We start from the raw sequence: 6,185 nt of genomic DNA, 5'->3' as shown, positions 1-6,185 counted from the left end.
TTCCTATAATATAGAAACTTAACTGCACTGATATGGAGGGGCAAAACCCTGCAGAAACTGAAATTTGCTGTTGCTGGGTTCATTAACAGCTGTGTTAATTGACTCAACAATTATGATTTTAAGAACTGCAGTAATTCACAGTTTTAGAAGCCATGATTGAATATCTATCCTAGGGAAGGTCTGGAGAGGATCCTGGTCTCAACTCTCACAGCTCTCTTGTGCTTGCAAAATCCGAGGGATGCTCAGTGAATGTGTACAGCATCAGGGAGTGGAGTGGAGGCTGTGCTTTGCAAATGAAAAGAGTGCAGCTTCAACAGATCTTGCATTCCTATACATGGGAATTATATCAGGAAGTGTGTGTGTAGGAAACCAGCAAAAAAGAAAAAAAAAGAAGAAAAAAAAAAGGAGAGTGGAAGGAAGGCTCAAATTATTGCAGCTTTCCAGATGGAGCAAATACAGAGTCCTTTAAACAATGTTTTTGGGTCTGAAACCTGGACTACAAGCTTGCTGCAGTCAACCCAAACCAGTTTGTCCTGATTACTCTGTTAGGGCTTTTTTTTCCACTCTGGAAACTGAAATGCACAGGACTGTAACAGCAGCAGAGCTGCTCAGCTACAGCAAAAACATCTTAGCAACAAAGGAAGCAAGTGAGTATTTTAAAAACAAATGTGTTTTTTCTTGCTTGTTATGGAAGAGACAGAAGCAGAAGAAATGGACTTGACAGTTTTACTATTGTTTAATGGATTTTAAAGTGGCTCTTGGCAGTGCAATGTATTCCCTCCAAAGGACCAATGAGAGAGAAGGCAGCTAAAACCTTGCAAAGGCCTGCACGCTAAGTGTGACCTGAGAATGTACACCAGTTTGGCACCCAGAAGACAAGCTCTTCTTTCTACCCAGAGTTAGAGTAAACTTCCCTTTACTTTTCCCCCCAAGTTCTAAAGTTAATTTTTGAAAGAACTGGCCAGGGTGAGACATACCCATTTGTCGTCCTCCTTGGAAGAGCCCCCAAAGCACACTCAGCCTGCTCTCACTCTTCAACCTCTATTCATATTAACAATGGTTTCAGTTCTGCTGTTTCATTTTTACTCTTGTCCTGTACTGATGTGTCTTTCCAGGCAAACAGAAAAAATGGAGTGTCACACTGAATGGAAAGCATCACACCACATACTCAGCTATCTGTTTTTCTTCTGAAAATTTTGGATTAAACGTTTTAACTGGGTTAAGATTTTTCAAAGGATTGTAAGATAATAGATAGAAAGGAACTTATTTGTACGTTGGTAGGTGTTTCTACTTCTTTCTTGTTTTTGAAGGAGTATGATCATTACAGAAATTATTTTTAAAATCTCATGAACAAACAACCCTAAAAAGAAACCAATTTTCCAGTTTAATTTCACTAGCTAGTAGAAAGATTGGATTTTGTCCACATATGCTGCATTATGACCTACATTAAACTTTCTTGTTGCAGTTTGCTTACTAACGAAAATGATGCTTTAGAGAAGGAATTAATTTTTTTCTTACTATATCACTTCTATCACCCCAAACCTCCTCAAGAAGACTTTTTAAAAAATTCAGCAACAAAATAATAATTTAAAAAACCTCTCCTGACAGCAAAAATATCACTACAAAATTATAAGTCTGTGGAAAACACCTTTTTTCCTTTCATAATTTTGTATAATCAATGTGTGTAAAAGCTGACATAAAATTCACATGCACATGAGCCTTTACAATCTCCACAGTAAAGTTTTTACTATCATGTAGAAACTCCAAATATCCTCCAAAAGCCCAAACAACATAATTCAAAATATTTACACAGTACAAATAGAAACAGTCAAAAAATAGATGAGATACAAATTAGTCTCCAAATAACTTTATCATTTTTTGATTAAAAAAAAAATTCCAAATGTGTTACTAGAAAGTTAAAATTGTAATATACTGATTAATGAATAAGGATGGTTCTTTATCAAACAGCAAACTCGAATCAATTTCTAAAAAGTACTTTAATTAGACACTTGCAATTTTAATATTGTAAGCCAGGACAAGAAATCGCCACTGAAGTTTATTTGGTTTAGACTTGCTGCTGTTTACCAGGATGCTGATGGGTGTAGCACTCCTGCAATACAAAAAGGCAACTATCATGTTTATGGTCATGGGGATCTTTCTTTTGTCAGATTTCAAATTTTTAAATGAGTTACATACTACAGGAAAATATTTTTCCAAAGATCTTAACTACCAGTTTTGGATCTTGCATACTGGGAAACCTAATGGAAATCAATATTTAAAAGTTTGCGATGTGTTATCTTCATGCATATAAAGAGGCATAGGTTAAGTTTGAGTGAAATATTTTTATTTTCTGAATGGACAAAAACATTATCTCAGGTGCAGGCTGTCCTTCAAATGCTGTTGGGTAAAATCAAACTCCTTTTTGTCACTGAAGATGCAGCCAGCAACCTAAATTAAAATTTCAGAAGTGCAGATTTGGTGCTGTAATTAAAACAGTTACTAGTCTGACAGCTCTCCAGTTCATATCCAGTTGCTGAAGAAATTTGAGCTGTGATCTTACTAGATCTCATAAATTTCTCATTAAATGTTTGAATACAATAAAACCCAAAAAACCCTTAAGCCAACAACAGAACCTATGGGAGTAAGAGAACAAATGTAATTGTCTTTGGAAGGATTTGCCTTGATAAATTTGCAGAATAACAATTTGGTCACTGGAAACCTGGGGAACACTTTGGTATTCAAAGTTTTAAAAGTATCTCAGTAGGATTTGTTATCCAACCAATGCATCCCAGAGCAACTGCAAAGATCTGGGCTTGGATCTATTCATGTATTAGTTTGGTCCATAGAGCTTCGTTGTCATTTCTTGGAATTTTGTCCTCTTTTACATCAAGAAAGGAACAAGCACTGCAGTCTCCCCTATGCACTAGGGATACCTCCCCACTGAACTGTCCCTTGAGCTCTGCTCTTTCCCCCTCTGCCCAGACTTCTCTGTCACTAGCTGGCCATTTTGGCTGAAAGGGATCAATTCATTGCCCTTCTAATCAGTTGGAATGCTAGATCCTGTTGTATCTGCTAGATTTTGCTTAGCAGGCTGCAGCTTCCTGAGAGCTCGGGGGGTTACCTAGGGCAATGCAATCCGTCGCATCCCGCAGTCCATTTCGGACAGCCCTGCGATCTTGCTCTGGTCAGCTATCAGCGTTACAACCAGTGATGACAGAGGTGGCAAGAAGGGTCTCCCATGAGGGTAAGAGATGACTTTAATCACATCCTGAGCTGGCGACCCTCAGAAGCAGAGAGCCCCGGTGATCTGGGCGCAGGGGGGGTTTTGTCAGGGGCCCAGGAGCGGTCCCTGGGCGGGGTTGGGGTACAGGAACCAATAGGGAGAGCCTGAGGGAGTGGCCAAGGCTAAGTCAGGGAACAGCAGGGGGGAACAATCTGGGATAGGAAAAAGCATTGGTAAACAGGTCGCCACAAGGTCCAATGAAAAGTCAAAAATCAAGTTTCCCACAGATAAATCATGCAGAACCTGTTAACCAACATATTTGTATTTTAATTCTTCAGAATAATAAAGGTTAGTCCTGTGTCTTTTTAGCGTTTAGAGATTATGCACATACTTAATATGCAATGGAAAATAATTTAGTCCACTCTGTTGATCTCTGTTACAGTAAGGACTGTTTAATATTTCGTTGGAAGTGCCTGTTGCACCTCTTCAGAGGGCAATCTTAGAGATATGGGTTGTCATTATTTATACTGTTTCCCATGTCCTTTTGACTTTTTGTCAAGGTTTTACTAAAATTGTTATTTTCACCAACATGTAAACAAGAGGGGGAAAAAAACCCTTATTGCATTTAAAATTTGCAAGGTGTTTGCATCAGCAGGATTATTGTTGTGCCTTCTGGGTTTCATTAATAATTTTTGCTACTGTTCCTCATCTCTAGGTCTACTCTAGCTAAATTCCTGCTCCAACTTAGCCTAACAAACATCAATTTCTCCTCCTCCAACTTCACCAAGCTTCCATGATCAGGCTAGTATTCTTCATTTTCTGCCTTCCCATGTCTTTTCTTTTTCCTAATTTTGCCTAAATTCTCTCTGGGAGAACGGAATTCTATACCTGCACTTCCAGCTGTTCCACCTCCACCCCCTCCAGGTGTCTGATTCAATGCCTCAAGCAATCCCTTGCTTCCTCATCCTCATCAGTTTCTTCCAAGAAAGTGGTGATGGAATGTTTTATTTCACCATTCCCATATTTCTTCTCTCTTTTGAATATTTTTATTCATCTGTATTTTAAGTTCCTACAGCTGAACTGTTGCTAAATATTAGAAGCAGTAACATTAGGAAGACAAAATATACTTCAGAGTCCTGCAAGACATTGGATTACATCCAGGAAGCCATTAAAGCTACCCTGGAGACAATAGTATTGGAAGATTCTGATTTTTCTGGGTATTTTGGGAGATATGACACAAGGGTCTTATAGATCATTTTGATAGACTTTAAGAAAAATCTTATTGAACCTATTGCAATCTTTTGTGTAAAGTATTGTGTACAACATTATAAAAAGGGGTGCCAGTCTGTGAAGAGATGAAAAAAATTGAAGTATAAAGGATCTTGGGAGAAACATCTACAATAAAACAAAAATGTTTTAACTGATGGCTTGTGAGGGAAATATACTTCATGAATTAAGAATTTTGAGCATCAGGAACATGCTGCATTGTACAGTACTTGTAAGACACCCTGGACAAGCACCAGCTCACCATAGCACTCACTCAGTTTTTGGGAGGCACACTCTTCAGTGCAAAACCAGAAATACATGGCTGTTAAAAGTCTTGAAATGTCTCCACTAGCTGGTCTTTGTAAACTCGTCATGGTCTTAGCATTAGTTGTTGTTTTTTGAGGTTTTTTTCATTGCTTGCTGAAAAGGAGAAAATCATGCATCTGGGAAGGGCTGCCTGGAGGCCACCTAATCCAACCTGCTGCTCAAAGCTGCAGCAGATTCCTCAGGCCCTTGTTCTGTCAAGTTTTGACTATTGCCAAGAATGGATAATTCATAACCTCTCCAGGTCCCTCTAGCAGTGTCTAACCATCCCCAAAAAGTTTCTTCTTATGTCAAGATGGAGCTTCCAATGTTCTCACATTATTGGGCCCATTACTTATACCCTTCCATCCCAGACCCCTGTAAAGAGCCTGGCTTCCTCTTCTCTTTATTATCCCATCAGGCAAATCCAGCTCTCAGCTGCTCATCATCCATTCTGTGCCTTCAGATCCAAACCGTCCTGGGGGCCATTCACTGGATTCACTCCAGTATATCTGTGTCAGGCTGGTTCTGGGGACCCCCAAACTGAACATGACATTGCAGACTTGGCTTTGCAGTCCCAGATAAAGAGAAGGAAACACAGCTGTACTGCTAATAAAGCCCCCATGCTTTTGGATGTCTTGAAGTTCAGCAGTGTTACAACTACTCTCTGTAGTTCTTCTTTCACAAAACCTTCTAATAAATGGTAAAGAAAAGCTGATTTCCAGTCACACCAGGGCTTGAGTAACTTATAATGATCCCACAGGTTTATTTCTGTATAGGACAGAGTTTGCTGTTGATTTCAGCACAACAACTGTTTTGATCTCTCTCCATATCAATATACAAATTCCCAAAAATCTGAATGTTTGGGCTTCTTGACTAATGTAAATTTAATAAAAAGTTTTCATTGTGTACTGCTCAGATGAACATTGTGCTGAAATATTGTATAAACTATGTGTTCCTATCTTTGAAATTTATGATTAAATCCAAATGTCAATATGATTTATTTTTAAAACATCTCTCAATGACCATATTAGGAAAGGATAGAATTCTACAATATACAGTGGAGGAAAAAAATAGATCCTTAAAAGCTGTAGACTACAGGCATGCTATTTTACATGAAAGATAGCACTAGATTCAATAAACTTCTCTGAGTCAAGACTATTGAAGTGATTTATAAACGTGAAAATGACAATCTGCGCCTATTCCTTGTACGTGCCCTCCAAAAAATACCCTAAACTTCATCTCTGACTTTCCAAATTCATGGGCACTCATAAGATCACAACAATGAAAAAACACTATTTTGTTTTACGTCAGCAGTACTCACAATGCTTGAGAAAATTGGCTCTGACACCATTCCCATTTTATATATACACTCCATTAATTCCTGCCCTGT

The sequence above is a fragment of the Corvus hawaiiensis genome, chromosome 4, assembly GCF_020740725.1.
Source record: "Corvus hawaiiensis isolate bCorHaw1 chromosome 4, bCorHaw1.pri.cur, whole genome shotgun sequence".
Taxonomy (NCBI): domain Eukaryota; kingdom Metazoa; phylum Chordata; class Aves; order Passeriformes; family Corvidae; genus Corvus; species Corvus hawaiiensis.
Note: the sequence above shows the minus strand (reverse complement) of the source record.